At 39.0% G+C, this 18,337-nt stretch overlaps 1 long non-coding RNA gene across 1 annotated transcript; it reads right to left on the bottom strand.

Annotated features, from left to right (window-relative positions):
- Positions 1 to 1,030: 1,030 nt before the first annotated feature.
- Positions 1,031 to 17,723, bottom strand: LOC135298084 (uncharacterized). Its single transcript, XR_010360055.1, has 3 exons — positions 17,588 to 17,723; positions 7,171 to 7,388; positions 1,031 to 1,448 (listed from the first exon to the last, which is right to left on the bottom strand). It is a non-coding gene; the product is annotated as an uncharacterized LOC135298084 (long non-coding RNA).
- Between the last annotated feature and the right edge of the window lie 614 nt (positions 17,724 to 18,337).

Below are 18,337 nucleotides of genomic sequence, written 5' to 3'. Positions count from 1 at the left end.
ACCCAAAACTGTACAGAGCTCACACTGACAGATGCAGAGGGGCTAGTTGTTGTTCCTGGACATATGTTTGATTATTGCTTTGTCCATGAAGCTTATAAACCTCAATTAACACTCAGGAGAGATGTCTCTTCTAATCAAATCATCTCTTAAACATCCTGGACCCGTTCCAACCACAGTCACTTTTTTTTTCCCTTTGTAGGATGACTAAATTGTTCTTCCAAGTCTTCCAGCTAACCTTTAAATTGAAAACAAGAAAATCTAGCCAAAAGGAAGCTTCCACATCCTAAAATATGTTCTCAGAGTGAGTCAGAATACAAATGCTAAACATGAAAACTTTGGGGACAACTCTGAATTTTGGTTGAATGACTGTGTTTAAACTCTCTCTTAATGATTAAAAAAAAAAGCACGAGAGAGCTCACTGTAAGATTTTACTTGGAAAAGGTTCCTTGTTTATATATGCAACCACATCTTTTAGAGTGCAATTAAGTGTATAAAAATACCTCAAGAAGCTTATTTTCAATCTCAAACAATATAAAATATACTTCCTTTAACAGAAACTGATTTTTGAAATTAGATGGACACCACTGTCACAAAAGATTTTAGCCATTTCTCTTTGTAGAAAAAAGGCCTTAGGGAGTTCAATTAAGACACTGCAGAGTGGGATACATGCATAAGAAATCTGCATCTGAGCTTTTTACTCCAGGCTCCCTTTACTGCTAGTTCAGAAAAATAGGTAAATCAGGGCCATAATTTATCTGTCAGTGAAGGTGGTGGCTAAAATAGACTGGATGAATGAAAGCTTAAAATGTCTATAGCCCTTCATTGTATCTAATGGGAGCCTGGGGTCACCAATTCTGAGGTAAATTTCTATGCTGCAGATAACAAAATCAGATGAGCTGGAGTGCACCCTACATGCAGGAGGGAAGTTCAATTGAAAACTCTTCAGTTCCTTTCTTTTCCAAGCCAAGCTCTGCAGCCGGACACCATTTCTGCAATGAAATAAAGATGTCGTGTCTGGGGCATGAATGTGGCTGTATTGTTTGCAGCAGAAGGCAGAGTTTGGCAGCTGTGACATTCTCTTCAAAATGTGACCCTGTGCTGTGTCTCCTGTTGCTCGATCCAGCTGCTGTGGCACTCATGAAGGAGCTTCCCAGGCAGCTGAGCCGTGTCCTGTGCTCTGCACATCCTGACCATCGCTGCTCAGCTGGCACGGGTAGTAAACAAATGATGTTTGCCCACTTGGAACACTCCTGGCTTTATTTCCCTGATGAGAACAGTATCTGGAATCAGATTGTTTAGGATATGTTTGATGAGAACTTCTGGGTGTTTTTTCATCTAAGGCTAGTTGTTTCAGTGGGCTGCCAGAAGGTTTAAAGTTTAATCCTCATTTAATGTCATGCTTGTAAATGGGAGATGTGTGCACAGCCTCATTTTCTTCAAATCTCAGGCTGAGAAGAGGAATGAAGAGAAACAGTGTAAAAATCAGGAAATTATAAAGTTTCCCTCTAAATTTGCTTTACTTTCCCTTTAATTACCATTCACTTGCAGATGAAACTGAAGGTTTAAATTTTAATTGAATAACATTTAAAAAGGTGTTAGTTTTTTAGTCTAAAGCAATTAGTAAGAGGAAGGAGTGTATTTGCAAGTATTGTTATTAAAAGAATTTTCTTTGAAATATTATTTGACGAAACATAATGTTTTTCTGTAGTTGGCTTAACAATTTTGTTTCAAAGTTTAGTAAGATATCACACATTGACTACATTTTGAATAAGACCTTTAATATACAGTGTAGCAGCAGTAATTAGAGGTGATGCATAACAGCAAAAAATAAGTAGAAAATTATTTTCTTCATACTCAAGAAAATCACTCCAGCTTTACACAGAAAGATTTTCCTGAAGCAACCAAAATGTTCCAAAGACACTTATCAATAAATTTTTCATATATTTGAAAACAGAAGAGCCATTTCAGTCTTCAGCTATCCCGCTTACAAATAGGCTGGTTCTCCTTTATTCTAAAATCATGTTACATTTCTAGGTTCCTCTTTTCAGTCTCTTTTACATTGCAAGGAAACACTAAAACCCTTAAAAAAAACAATTAGGGATAGTTTTTATAAACATGTTGATTCATACATTTTTCTTTTAACATCAATGTGTGCATTTTTTTGAACATTAGTGTGTTTTGAACATAGTGTCAAAAATTCTTTAGTTATCAATTGATACATGATATTTGCAATTTCATGTTGTGTTAGTGGAATGTGGCTGATCACCAGCTTTGCGTTTCCCTCCTCTGAAACAAAAAGGAGTGAGGAATAGAATAGGAAGAAGAAGCATTTGAATTTTGATTTTCTGGAGTAGAGGTAAAGGAGCAGATAAGTATCATATAAGAAACTGACACTTCATTCCCCATCTGAACAATCTAGGATGATACAGCTTTAGATACTCAACAAAATGTCTTGAGTGGATATGGCACCTAAATTTAGACTTCTCTTCTTGTAGCAAGGAAAAATGCATTCACAGTTCAGCACGCGCTCTAAGGAACACAGGCTGGTTTTTAATCTCAGTCTTTCTGCATTTGGATATGTTCAAATTGCAAGGAGCATTAACCTCTGGTGAGTGATTTTTTTCCCACTCATTGAAAATAGAGAATGGGCATAGCAATCTTTCTTCATTCATATGAAAGCGCCTTCCAACCCGAATTATTCAGTGACTGAATCTGAATTACAGAAATTTAAAAAAAAATTAAAATTTAATTTAAATTTGAAAAGAAAGCCAGTGGAAGTGCCTTTCATTGTTCATTTACATTAAAGTAAATGCTTTTAAAATTTGTCTTTGGATGTGGCATGTTTTCCATTTTAGAGTGAAAAAAAGAAAAGAAGAGTAAATGCTGAACTCAAAATTAGGGCTAAATCCAGTATTGTATCTGGTAAGAACAGCAAAACCAGATGTTATGAGTGCACGTGTTACTCATTGGCCGCATCAACATTTCTCCACTGTTATTTTCAAAATAAAAATATCTGCTTTGACAAATTCAGTAGTTTAGGTGTTCATGTGAAGCTGCTTACACTCCTGATGAAGATTCAAATGCTTCAGGTTTCAGGACAAAACTTTGCTGGATAGCCAAGGAAGTACCATTAGATACATACTGTTTGTCAAGCTGGGCACCAGCTTCACCCCCAGTGGTATTTAAAATTTAGAAAACAGCATAATTGTTGGATCTGCACAGATTTTATCCTTGCATGTGCTCAAAAGACACCTAATGTTTTGAAAAGACAGAATTTTTAAAGAATGGGTTTGAAAGTATGATGGTGTTCTACCTGCTTTTGAGCAGCAATTCACTGTTTACAAAACTGGCTTCTCACCAGACCTCTGCTGCGTCTTGTAGGTTAAAAATTTAAAAGGTAAGGAAGCTCTTAAAAGGATCTGCATTTTCGGCAATTCAGTAAGTTAGAAAATATATGAATATAGTTCAAAGGAGTAAAGCAGACTTTTGGAAAAGGCAGATTTCAGAGGATGTCATGATATTTAACAACACCCATGAAATTCCATTCAAAACAGTATTCAGCATGGGTAAAGACACAGGAGCCTGAATGAGGAATAAACAGACCTAACTACTTGAATATGATGGTAGGCTTGAAATCACCTGTCGTTACTAAGGAAGAGATTTTGAAGCCACTGAAGATAGTTCTCTGAAAATATCCTTTTTGTATCTGTGATGGCAAAAACTAAATGGAACTATTGAAATCATTAGACAGAAAGAGATGGCAAAGTAAGCATTAACTGTTACTGTATTTATTAAGGACATCTCTGTGTCTTGATTCGTATATGGAGTTCTGGTCTCCTGTTTCAAAAGACTTGCAACATAAATAGAGAAAAAATGTAAAAAATTTGATCAAAGGTATGGCATGATGAGAGATTAAATTAATTCAGATTTGTAAGGGGGTAAAAGAAAGTATCACTGGTGGGAGTATGTATGAGACATATTATAAAATAATGAGCAGATGAAGAAGAAATATTAGGCAGATCCTCATAATGTCAGAACAAAGGGATATCAAATTAAATTTTCAAACTGCCCATTTCAGGGGGTTGGAACGAGGTCATCTCTAAGGTCCCTTTCAACTCAAACCATTCTGTGATTCTATAAGTACAGGTGTCAAACTGAGCTTACTTAAGTTATAGAACCCTGTGTTGCAGGAGGCTGTGGAGAGCAGAATTCTAAATAGAGTCAAAATGTAATTAGATGTAGAGAAGAAAAGTTAAGGACTATTAAATGGAAATTACTACCATTGGACCGGGGACTCCCTGCACCAGGAGCTATAGCATGTGAGTGAGCAGAATCAGAGACCTCTTGCTGTAAGCCTGCTGTCTGGCCTGGGCACCTACTGCTTACTCATGGTTTTAGAAACCTCCCTGAAGCTAGATGACATTACAGACGTTCTACAAATTAAGCTTGGCTGTGGAGGCTTTTTCAACGTAGTTTTTTTTTTGTTTTTTTTTTTTTTTTTTTTGTTTTGTTTTGTTTTGTTTTGTTTTGTTTTTTTTTTCCCCATGGAAAGCACAGAAACCCCAGCTTCCTACTGCTTCTGTGAGTGCATTGAACCTGGGAGACTCTAAGGCTAAGGAGGCTCTAAGGGTAAGAAGTTGTTTTATTTACTTATTCCGTTTTTTTTAAAGCTACATAGGAGGCAAAAGTGGCAAACATGTTCTTTCCCTTAATATTTCAGTGCAGGTATCACTAAATTCAGCATGTTGGAGTGCCTAATTCTGTGATTACTTGTTCCATAAGAGCATATGTCCTATTTCATTCCCAAATCAAACTCATGAGTTCTGCTCCTAGAACAAGCACCTACTTTTTAGCACTGCTGGACCTTACAACAGCCAGAAGTTCTTGGTAGATACAGAATAGAGATTCTTCATTGTGACTCCCAAACATTCAGTTTCCATGGGTTAAAAAAAGTACAGGCAGGGTGAGGGGCATTTGACAGATCAGAGGACACAAGGTCAAACCGTAGGCTGAGCAGCTCTTCTTTTTGAAATATTTGTCCCATGATCCACTTAGCAACTCTGATCCTATCTTGTCAAAGCACCTGGAACTAGAGAGGGGAAAAATATAGGAGAACTTCTGAGAGCAAAACACAGTAATCAGGATGGCACAAAGGGGTCTGAAGAAACATGAAAACAAGTGCAGTCACCAATGAACAAAAAAGGAAGAGCTCTGTTTTTGGAACATCTTGCTGTGAAATGAGCTCTGAAATAGGCCATATTTAGAAAAGCAAGAACTGGGTTAAGAATTCTGTTCCAAGTCTGAGAGGTTACCTGCTGTGAGAAGGACCTGGCTGTCTGACATTTTCACAAGCTTTTGAAAGAGATAAAGGTAAGAAGATGGAAAAGGAAGTCAGAGCAGGACACTATGAGTGATGCCTACTGCTGCTATCTTTGTTATTTAAAGTTAAGTATATACCTAAGTACATGAATACTATTAGAGAAGCTGGATAACCTGATCTGTGTGGAAGTTCAAGTGTCAGAATATTACCAAGAAGCAACAGCAGTTTCTTCTCCGCATCCTTTTCTGTTTCAGACTCCTGGAGACTAGAAGTCTGACTTTTCTAATCTTGTACACTCTTTAGATGCCTGCTTGTCCTAAGCACCCAATGCTGTCATCAAGGGAATGGTTAAGCAGATGGAGAAGATTTTTGAATTTAGCATTGGGACTGGTATTCACCACTTGCCATATTAATACATTTTTAATACATTTTTTTCCCTATACAAGGGAATGTATGATTTTAAAAATGTATTAATACAAGGGGACAAGGCCAGGATATTTGGACACAAGATCAGTAGGTTTATATCAGTTTGTTCTTTGTTCTCCTTGCGCTGTACTCCAAGCACTGACAATGGAAGCAGCGAGCCACAACACTCTTCCACAGCCATTCATAATCTTAGAGGAAAACTTAAGTTTCTGTTCCAGGAGCACCAGAGCAATCAGTTTATCTGTATTTTCAGTATATTGAACCAAATTTTTATGATTTCTTCCCATATACTGGAAAATACTACTGAGTTGATGCTACAAGCACAGATCTAGCCCTCTAAAACTGTTGCTTGCTAACAGAGGAGAAGCAGAAGAATGGAAACTCTGTTTGTATTTATAAGGGTGTTGGGGCAATAAAATTGACTGAATAGAATTGCCAGAGCTGTATGCAAACATTTCCTACTTCAGTCCACTCAGTTTGTAATTCTGCTACTCAAAAGGCAGAGCTACACATTTGCCTGCACAGCAGGGCATGGAGAGGCTGTGCTGGGAGCGCATTCCTGCGGGCAGCAACGCTGGCAGCACTGGCAGCAGGGCAGCTACGAACCACCTGGTCTGGCAGCCAGGCTCCACCAAGTGTCACTGGCATGAAACAGGAATCCACAGAGCCAGAAAAAAGCACTGCTGGAGTTTGGGCCAATTTGTGGGTGTATCAGGACCATGAGGGAAGAGAGGAGAGAGAAAGAAAAAAAATTACAAATACAGAAATAAAATTGGTACAAAATTAAAGCAAAATACTTCATTTGGACTCAGTTTGACTACCTTGTGGGATCCACCTTGCTTGTTCCCTCTAGCCAGGAACAGAGAAAAGATGGGGAAATATATTTGCAGAGAGCTAGACGGCAAATCCAGAACAAAAAAATACAGCACTAATGGCCTCTGGGAAAAAGAAGCAGCAAGCAACCTTTTTTTCCCTTCAAAAAGACTGACATCATATTCTTGATGCCTTAAGTATAAAATTAAAAATAAAAAAAAAAAAACACATTATAAAACTCTTGGGGAGTATGAGATTAGAGCTCAAGCATCACTCCCTCTGAATCCAAAGCACAGGCTTAGGCCTTGCCTCCCCCCAGTCCAGGCAGATCTCTCTCTGGGGCCAGTCTCTAAATTACATGCAGGAAAGATAACACCACTCTGACTGTGGAGGTCTTTTCACAACCACTCCCAGTTACATTGGCCACTCTGCACAGAGCAGTATGCCTCACTGGTGTAGGACATTTCATCCTGTTGCCAAGAAACAGTCAGTCCCACAGAATGGTTTGATCTTCCTGGCTGGAGTATTCAAGTCTTTTGTACACATGGCAAGTGCCAGCCTGTAAACAAAGGAAAGCTAAAAATGTTTTTCAAAAACAAGCATGCACTCACCTTGCAAATTTGGCCTATAATTTCCTGTGTGGTTGTAGAGGTTTCACTTGCTAAAAGGCTGAAAGCACCCACCTCCTGTTGTAAATGTGGTATTAAAATAATATGTATTAAAATCTGTTACCACATTCTGAATTTTTTTAGCTGTGTGTCCACACAGAGATTAGGCTGGGTCAGAAGGACAAGGAAGAATTAAAAGTTTCCCAGGCATCAAACAAGACCTGAAACACACACAACAGATAAGTTAAACACTACATACACATTACTCAATCAACAGAAATTAATTTCAGCTAAAGGACCAAACATAACCTTTTTGTTTCCTATTGTAAATGAAGTGGTTTCATCCAGACTGTCTCTTAGGGGAAAGGGTAACTGCAGCATATATTACAAAGGAAAATTTACTATGCTATCCATTGAAGCAACATCCATGAGTGAAAATAAATCATCTTTAGTATCCATTGTGAATATTTCTGAAGCATTTCTCAGCTCATGTAAAGATTTTGCTGAAATGCTAAACAATGTGAGCCTGAAAGGAGCTATTTACTATGAAATATCCATCAACTTCAATAACCTCAAATGTAAAAGGAGAATAGTGAAATATTCAGAGCCCAGTCCAAGGCTGAGTAAGGGAGATAAAGTTCTTAAGCAGAGGATGATCAGATGCTGCATGGATATAACATGAGTGTACAAACAGGATGGATCTTGTTTACAACTTTCAGTGTAAAGGTAGAAGGCAACATCAAATTTAGTGTGATCTCCGTGTCTTGTTTTGATCAACAAATGAAACAAAATTTGGAACCTGCACAGCTATTTTTATTGGATCTCTGGGTGTCATTTGCTGGTCATATCCTGTCACATTGCCAGGATGAGCTTCTTGCTGACAGTAAATATCTCCGTTTTTCTTTGTAATTGAGGCTGTGGTCTTTATCTGCACCCAGGTCCACTCAGACATCTCAATACAACTGGCTTATCTGCACAAAAGAATACTGAGCCTGCAGGGAGGTTAAGGAATTTTTCAGCACTGATTATGTGAAGTGCTGCTGTGCTTCCCACTGTACTGTGCATTCCTATAGCTTTCATACCCCCTTCCTTCAGGAGGAGGGAGTTGGAAAGGTGGCCTTAGTGGCTGCCCTTCCCAAGGCCAAAGAGCTGTGTCCTAACTCTTTAGAGGGCACAATGTTTGTAGTCAACATAAAGACAGGAGGGGAACCATAAAAAGTTTTAATTCACCTTCATTTCTCACCTCCTCAAAGATTTATGAGAGATTTTATTCACAAACCATGCCTTCAAGCAGACAGCTTACATCTCACAAGAGATGAATGAACTGGTCCTGTTATCAATAAACAAGGACAAGCTGGCAGGTGTAAACACACACAATTTTTGGTGGTCACTTCTGCCATGATACCATTGCAGTCACATATGAGAAAGAGCTGTAGGTCCAGTGGAACTGGCTGGAAGGTGCAATAAAAGACAAAACACTGTGGGAAAAGGGGATGTTGGAGTGATGAGCTGTGAGCACTAATACACCTCAGTACATATTTGCCCACCACCTATCCAAAACAAAGTACAGCATGACAAATACTCTTAACTTGAAAGCTGAATGGCATTTAGGGGAAAAGTGGAAGGCAATGCTCCTCTGCTTTCTTCCCCATAGTTGTACAGGCAATATATAGACACCAACTCTTCTACGTGAACGTTCAAAGAACATACAGCTTATTTCTCCTTTATTCTTAATTTGCTGATTTTTCCCTTTATCCTTGTTTGCCTTTGCCATCTGAGGTTCTGTTACTCTGTCTCAAGCATTTCTCTTGGTCTGCCATAGTTTTCTTCCAAACCTAAGTGATTTTTTTTTTATACAATCCTTCATTTACTCTTTCAAAGTATCTTTTTAGTGTATTGGGACATCTGTTGGATACATTAAGGATTTGATACAAATGGATTTTTATTTGCATATCATTTTGATGGTTTTGAACACCTGTAGAATATTAAAGAAGAAGATACATAACTTTTAATTCCAAGTAAGTCTTGGAGGTGGAATTCTTGTATATCTGAAACCAGTTGTTGCAGGTGCAAGTGCGTAATTTCTGGAGCAAAAACTGAATTATGACTTTAGGCAGAGAATATTCTGTATCTCTGTTAAAAGTAACATTGCAATTAAAAATGAACACTTGCTTTAGCACCAGACTACCACATTTTAAATCATTTATCTAAAATAAAAGAGGCAACTGCCACTACCAACAAAGGAGAGTCATTAAATGATTAAAATTCCTGCCCTCATCTCTGTTAACCTCAGAGATCTCTTCAACACTACACATATATTCAATTCTTATTCATTTATAAACACTGCTGTGTGTTACATGGAACACTTTCATTCCATCTAGGAAAATAAGCACTTGCAATTTAATGCATTTGTTCTTTACATTAACTATTCTACAGCTCTGACTACACCGGTGGCTGCTCTAAGCAGAGGTGTGTGACACCTTGATACCCATTTTGCTTTTCCAGATAATTAGGAGCCGGAACAGTCCATTTCTAGATATACACGTGTGTCCCACTTTGATGAGTGAAAGTAATTTACAGGCCTTTGGATGTTGTGAGTATTAGTACAGTCATGACAAAAGGATCTTCTTTATAATAAGAAGTAAAATGCACTCAAATAGGCTGGCTAGGTTCTCTTAGAAATTGCTTCTGTAATGGTTATTTACAAGTTATCCTCACTGCGTGAAGATAAGGATGCACTGTATGCACTGGAGAAACATACAAGACATGGTATGAGGAAAAATAAACATGGCTAAGGATATTCTATTCCTCATTGTCCCATTTCTGGTTCTGTATTATGTTAATCTCAGTTCAGATACAGAGCTTCAAATGGGAAAAAAAATGAGATGTGTTATTGAGCCAGGGCTGTTTTCTTATTTTTAGTAAATGAAACAAACAATCCTCAACTTGAATTGACCTGGTTTCAGTACTTATCGCTGGTCTGAGAATTTCACACAATCAACAACACAGAAAAGAAATATTTTTTGAAATACCATTTAAGCCTTGTTCATATCTGCAGAGTTCAAAACATTTAAAAACCAGGTTTCATCCCATTTCCCTCACTCCCTTATCACAGCTAAATGTACTGCTTCTCCCTTACAAATATCTGAGTTACTTAAAAGCTGCCCATTAGTCCACGTTCAATAACAGCAGTTTAAAATCCACCAGAGTCTCTGTGTCTAGCATTTCAATCTGGCTCTTCATAGCTTTCTGCTGCAAGCACCAACTTAGCCAGGATTCCTGAGTCACCCTTCAGAGTCTGTCAGATGCTCCTAAGAACTCTTGGTTAGAACAGGGGCAGAGGGGAAAAAAGACTTTCTACTCTTCCAGCCCTGCTTCTGACAAATTTTCTTTGCATTAAAATTCCGTCTGCTGCAAGTCATCTGTCTTGAGCAGTCGTCAAACACAGCTCCAGCCAGCCTCGGGGACTTAGCACCCCCAGCCCAGGTGCAGTCTCTTTAGAAAGTAAGAAAAGACTTTTCCTGCTTTCTTTGTCATAAACATAGCATTTATTTTCATTTATATTTCAAACTTATAAGATGCTGTGTTTCTCAATGCCTAGGTCCATGCACCAAAGTCCAGACTGCAGTACCACAGGCTTTTCAGCCAGAATGGGCCATTGTTAACAGGCTCTATATACCAAGTATTTCTAATTCAGAAAAATAAAATAAAACATGATGGAGGATTTTTTATGCAGAATCATCACCCTTGCCTAATTTTTTGCACCTAAACAAGACACCCTTTTTGACATTCTTAGAAAATTCCAACACAAACTATTTCCCTTTGATTAACATAGGATTACAAGAAGAAATCTCCAGTGAGTTGAAGCTGAATTGCAGCTTCCCAGTCACTGACTTGTACACAAGACAGGTATGTCTTGAAATCCATCTTCCTGTTAGCACTGATGCTGCAGTTACAGGAAGAAGCAAGGCGGTCTCATCACTGTAAACTCTCAAGCACCCTGCCATCAATATTGTTTTGCTGCTGAAACCACTCTGTGCTGGTTTGGCTGATGGAGAGTTGGTTTTCTTTCTGTGTCTGGTATGGGTCTGTGTTTAGATTTGTGCTGAACATAGAGTTTATAATACAAAGGTATTTTTATTGTTGAGCAAGGCTTGCACAGAGCCAAGGCCTTTTCTGCTTTTTGTACTGCCACACTGGCAAGACATGCTGGAGGTGCATGTGAGGTTGGGAGGAAACACAGCCAGGAGAGACGGCTGCCCACAGGAATATTCCAGACCATATGACATCATGCTCAGTATATAAAGTGGGGAGAAGTAGGAACGCAGCAGCATTTAGAGTCATGGTGTTCTACAAAGTAGCCATTAGATTTGATGGGGCCCTGTTCTCCTGGGGATGGCAGAACACTGTTCTCCCATAGGAAGCAGTAAATTAATTCCTTGTTTTTCTTTACTTTTGTGCATGGCTTTTGCTTTTGGTAATAAACTGTATTTATCTCAACCCATGAGTTCTTCAGTGGGTGAGCAGCTGTGTGGGATTTGGTTGGTTGCTGGCTGGGGTAAAACCACAACACATTCTCAACCTAGAATTGAGTAGCAATACAGAAATCCTCAGTTCTGGCAGATGTTGGTTAACCAGGTTTGTATTTCACTTCTTGGGTGTGTTTATCATTTCATCTGCCACTTTCATCACTGCCTCCATCTGGGTTGTAACAAATGCTCTCTTATACCCAAGACAAGCCTTTCTGTAATACACGGGCCAGCTTTTAAAACTTAGATGTCTGATGTTTGTCCCAGATCTGTACTGAGGGTTGCATATAGCTCCTACTAGCTTCACGTCATATAGGTTCACACTTAGTGAAATTATCTGAAGTCACCTTTTAGCTCCTCTTCTGGTCTTTAATCAGAAGTATTAAATTTATCTTTATCAAAACTATCAAAACTAATTCACAGTAAAACAGCCATTTTTAGTGATTGGTTTAATCTCCCTCCTGGTTCAGCTGTCTTGGTTTGCACACTGTGAGCCTTCTGCCCTTTCTACTTGCTCCTTGCCTGTCTGTGTTTGTTACTGTAGCTGCTGTTCCTCACTTTAGATAACCAGTGCAAGAGTGCCTTATGCTGCTTCAGACCTTCACTAAATCTTGTGAAGATCTTCTTACAAATTGCATAAGAGCACTTTACAAATAAATCCTCACAGATTTTAGTGTTTGTTGCAGCCCAGAAATTGAAAATCATACTGAGTATTATGTCTGCTTTTTAAATGTCAGTGTGTTGGAAGGAGTTCGTCATCTCTAGCACTACTCTGTGATGTTATGCATAGCTTTGATGCTGAAAGTTGTTTTCTTAGAGGAGACTTTACCATTATGTATTTAATATATCTTGTATCAAACCATTCTCTCTGTAGATAATCAAAACTTTAGAGATAACTAAATCACCTCAAATATTTGCCAAAAGCAGTTAAATCTGTGATGACTCACTAAGGCATAATAGAAAAAAATTCCAGTTTTTCTGGGGGAAACAACTTTGGGTTGGATAGGCCATAATATTTTATTCTTCAGCCTAAAGATGTATTTACTTCTCTGTTGGAAAAAACAAGACAGCTTAAGTCAGAGGAAGAACATACCAGGGACTACCTTCCACTCCAGAGGAAAATGTTCTTTAGCCAGCAGAGATAGGCCAATTCTTCCCACTTACAAAAATGTCATCTACTTATTATTTCTCCATAAAATTCAGCTCCAAAAGAATAAAAAAGATTTGCAAATACCATTTATAAGTCAAAACCACTGAAGCATCAAATTATACCATACTCGTAAAATAGAAGCCTTTTGTAAGATCAAAAGCTAAGCAAATTCTGCTTTACAGCTCAGGTATATCACATCAGGAGGATCCCAAGAATACAGGCTTCAAATTATAAGAAAAAAATTTTAAGTATATGTATAATTTTCTGTTCTTATTACAATAGTGTATATTCATTAAAAGATGCTTCTTTTTCCAGCTGTCTGCAGCAGCAGTACAAAAAATCAAAATTATTTGCCTATCAACATTTATTGAAGATAGTTAGGAAGACACAGGACTGATTTAACCTTTTCAATATCCATCCTATAATTTTTGCTAGCTCACAGCCCAGAAGCTGAAACCACAAGTGTTAAGTCAATTGAGATGTAGAAGAGTTTTGAAAAGGCCACTTAAAGGATATCCAGCTCCTGCCTTTCACAGCTTGCATGTGGGCTAGAAACCACCTTCCCATGCCAAAGACAAGAGCAAATGCAGAAGAATGGGTATGCCTACACTGTGGTATGAATAAGACAAAAACTTATTCTGCCCACACTCTGAGATGGTAGGACAGGAGCCAGCTCTCATCTGGAAATTGCACGGACAGATTTGCATAGCAGGGTGGCCCTGTGTTTGAACTAACATGTCCCTCTGAGGCACGTGTGCAACACAGAGAAGGGAAACATTTTGCTGCACTCTCTGGCTAGCTGAAATATTATTCTCAGGCGGTGCAACCTTATGAAACGTCATCCCCAGGAAATGCCTTGAAAAAGAGAGGGTGGAAGCATAATCAGAGTCTCTCCTGTCATCCTCCTCCCCTTCACAGAAAGGTTTCCAGCTACTTCATTAATAATACAGACTGCTCAGTAAGGCATCAGATAACTCCAGCCATAACTGGACCAGTTCATAGAATATCAAAACTTATTCTGTTTGCCTTTGAATCTCAGCACAGAAGAATATTTCAAAGCAGGGAATACACACTTGAACTCTGAGTCCATGCAATAGGCAAGTATGGGGAACAGAGAGAAAACCTGTGAGGAAAAGGTTTGCAAAGTTTCCAGAAAAGAGCAGTTCCAGGCAGGATATTTGCAAGGATAATGTTGCCTTTTTCCAAATATTAATTAGAGAAAGCACATTCAAGTGTTCTCTCTGTTTACAGTATGCAATATTTCAGTGCTTTTTCACAGGTTTTATCAAAGTAATTGTTTTATCAAAGTAAAGAATGATCACTCACTTCTGAGTTTTATATTTACACCAGAGTAGAGATGAACTCGTTAATCTTATGCATAGGCTGATTAGAAGATAGAACATACAAGGCAGAGAATCAAAACCCCGTAGATGGAATTTTAAACAGAACACTGCCTCTTACTATATTTTTGTCTTTAACATCAAGCCTTCTACATCCCAAAGAACCTGGCATTTCTTAAGCCAACTGCAGCATTAAAGCAGCCTCACGCCAAGCAGCAACTTTTGAGATCGACTTTTTCATCCTCCTCTGTCAGATTCTGTTTGCCTCTGACTCTTCCCATCTTCCTGCAGGGAGAAGTGTAGTGCACATGAAGGTGCACATGAAGTGTACATCTGGAGAAGAGGCTGTAAGACCTTTTCTCCATCCCAGATGGCAGAATCAGTGGTTATTTCAAAGGTTTTATTTTCACCCATCAGAGCTTTTTCCTTTCAACTTCTCACTCTGGACAAGTTTAAACTAAAAAAGCAAACTCTGCTTTAAGTGGGAAGACTTCAAATTGTTATCTGTGCTTTTTATTAACAAATGATGGTATTCTGGCAGAACAAATAGCAATATTCACTAAATACTTTATCCTGAAAGAAAAAAGTCCATCTTATTCCAAATTCTAGTGATAATATATGATTTTAAAATGTCATCAGAAATCCTTGTAAATGCAGTTCAAACATAATTTAGAGATATAGAGGTTAAAAAGCTTGCAAAGATTTCTTACTGCATGCACTGATTTCATTCATTCACAACCAGTTCACCCAGATCTTAGCCAAAGGCAGCAGATAGAGCTAGTGAACTCTTTTGTTTATTACCATCACTGGGAGCAGCATTAATTTTGATTTCTGCCAGATATGCTGGGCAAATAGAGAGAGGAGAAAATATCCCAAGCAGCACAGCCTGCATCTCCACTTAGTGTGCCATAGGTTAACTGACCTCAAATAATCTTAACAAACTTACTGTGGTTTACTGAGACAAGGGCAGTGTTGTCCTACGTGTTGTTACAATGGCAGCAGCTTGTGCAGGAACAAGAGCCCAGCAAATCCCATGCCAGTGCATTTGGCAGTGTTACAAAATCCTGAAGGAAACCCTCCAATTTGTGTTGAATTAGCAAGCTTCCAAAAAGCACAGGAGAGAAATTATATTTTATCACACATCACTCTAGTGATGGTGATTGAGTTCAGTTCTGGGACACATTCATGTTAAAACTAAATTAGTAAAGAGGGACAAGTGGACTGAGCTCAAATCTACCACCATCTCTAGGTCTGAGACACAGACAGGTTTTCAGCTTCCACTGGCCAAACCATGATATTAGAAGTTGAGGAAGAAAAGAAATACTTTAATCTCTTCAGCAAAGATAGCAATGTTACATAATAGAAAATAGCTCAAACCAGTCAGGCAGGAAAAGAGTTTCTACTCAGCCAAAATGTTTTCTGGTTGGAAACTGGGGAAGTTCAGGTCCAGAACTCCTGACTAAAATGTTCTCTGATGCTGATAATGATCAAGGGCATCATGATATTAACTTACTATGGTTGGCCTTATAACACAGAATTAAATAACATTTTAAAGCTAACAGGTATGCAGTACTGGTGTATTCACCACTAGACCCTGACCACAGCAGAGCTGAGTTGATTTTTTTTGTGTTTTTAGATGCCTCATGCACATTATTACCTTAATTTCAAAGGTCTTGTGTGCCCTATTTGTTCTTCTGTTTCTGCAGCCCTCAATGGCAACAGATTCTTTGAACTCTCAGATTCTGTACACTCTAAGACATAATTTTAAGAGCAAAGTAACAGATATCTCTGCTACTTCTGCCTCCTTCTTTACTTTCTGTCCTCTGCCATTTCCAACAATGCGGCACAGATTAAAAATATTTGCAGAATATGAGCATGACATGAAACTTCTCCCGTGTTCTGTTCTGCACATTATCTGCAGACTTCAGCAAGAAAGTCAGTCAAGATGCTTATTAGGATAGGGAAGTCCTGTATTAAAAGACACCATAATTTAAATCCTGCTCTCTACTTTCACTGTTCAAATTCATGTAACTTATCTAATTTTTGGAAATGGGAAATGAGACAACCTCTTTTTACATGTGTGATGTGGAGGATAGGTATTTTTTTTCTTCTTTGCTTAAAGCTTTCCACTGAGCTAAAAACTCATGTGCATTCATAATTAAATATTATTTTACTTTTAAATCAGATATTAATGATATATATGATTTATTCTCAGAAAATTGAATATTCCAGAAGGAGAGACTTCTGTTAAAAGGCACAATCAAGTAAGTATTGGGAGAGAAGAAGATCTGTCTATTGCATGGGACAAGAAATAGATAGACAGCCTGAGGAGCTATTCAGGTGGAGATGAAAGTCACAAGGATGTGTGTGAATTAAAAAGAACAGATCCATTCATCTCTGTCTCTTTACACCTGGGCTGAATTCTAAGAGCCATCTGTCAAAACTGCATGTGAGGCAATAAGAGCATTTTGTTTATCTTTGAAAAAATTAACAGCCTCAGACGGGATTTCAGCAGCAGCATGGTAAATTAAGTCGATTCCCTCGCAATTCACCCTGGCAGTTGTCCTTTGTGAGAAACCCCAAGAGAGCTTTTGATGGGTATTCTCAGAGGTGGAAGGAGAAAATATAGAAGGTATTTGAAAATTGGCTCTTCCCTTTCAATATTGTCTTTTTTACTGTCACAGCTCTCCTTTCAGAGCAGACAGCTGTTGTGTTTCTTAAGCAAGAACAGGCTAACTGGATGTGGTGGGTTGACCTTGGCTGAATTCCAGGCACCCACTAAAGCTACTCTATCACTTCCCTCCACAAGTGGACAGGGAAAAGAAAATATTATTAAAGGTTCAGGATTTGAGATAAGGACCAGGAGAGATCACTCACCACACGCTGTCACATGAAACAGACTTGAATTAGAAATATTAATTGGTTTTATTACGAAGAAAAACAGAGCAGGATAATGAGAAGTAAAAAAAGACCTTAAAAACACTTTCCCCCAACACCTGTCCCTCCTTCCCAGCTCTACTTCCACCCCCTCAGTGGCACAGAGAGACAGGGAATAGGGATTATGGTAAGTTCATGACACGTTGTTTCTGCTACTGCTCAGGGAGAAGGGTCCTTCCCCAACTGCAGCGTGGTCCCTCCGAGGGAGATAGTTCTCCATGAACTGCTCCAGCATGAGTCCATCTCACAAGGAATAGCTCTCCCCCAATGCTCCAACATGGAGCACTTTTCTGTGGTCCTTCAAGGAAAGGCTTCTCCAGTGTGGGTCCCCCATGAGATCACAAGTCCTGCCAGGAAACCTGATCCAGCATGGGCACCTCTCTCCATGGGTCTGCAGGTCCCTACCAGGAGCCTGCTCCAGCACAGGCCTCCCATGGGGTCACAGCCTCCTCTCAGGCACCCACCTGCTCCAGTCTGGATCTCCTCCGTGGGCTGCGGGTGGATTTCTGCATCACTGGAGCTCCATGGGCTGCAGGGGCACAGCCTGACTTACCATGGTCTCCAGCCCAGGCTGCAGGGGAACCTAAGCTTGAGCACTTGGAGCACCTTCTGCCCCTCCTTCTGCACTGACCTTGGTGTCTGCAGGGCTGTTCCTCCCACATGTTCTCACCCTGCTTTTCTCTGGCCACAATTACAACTGCACAGTAACTTTTTTTCCTTCTTAAGTCTGTTACCCTAGAGACATCATCACCATTTCTGATATGTTCAGCCTTGGCCAGTGGCACATCCATCCTGAAGCCAGCTGGACTTGGCACTGCTGGACATGGAAGAAGCTTCTCATAGGTTCTCAGAAAAACCACCCCTCTGACATCCCCACAACCAACCAGTAGCTCCTCAACACACTGGAGCTACTAGAATTTTTTTAGGGCTGTCCCACTAAAGGAATGAGTTATTCTGGAAAGCAAAGAATCTGCCAGATTTGACACATCTGAACATCACTATGGCCAATATCACTAATGGAAAGAGTGTTTCTATATATTACTATCTATATATTTCTATATATTTTATATAGTATATATATATTATATTATATAGTAATATATCTATATATTACCAAGGGATATATTACTGGAGAGATCCAAATATGCTCACAAGTGTGCAAATCCTTTAGCAGACCTGTCAGGCCTCCAAAGAAGATAAATTAAATACCATTT

The sequence above is a fragment of the Passer domesticus genome, chromosome 3 (genome assembly GCF_036417665.1).
Source record: "Passer domesticus isolate bPasDom1 chromosome 3, bPasDom1.hap1, whole genome shotgun sequence".
NCBI classification, from domain to species: Eukaryota; Metazoa; Chordata; class Aves; order Passeriformes; family Passeridae; genus Passer; species Passer domesticus.
This window is presented reverse-complemented; position numbering and strand designations above follow the sequence as displayed.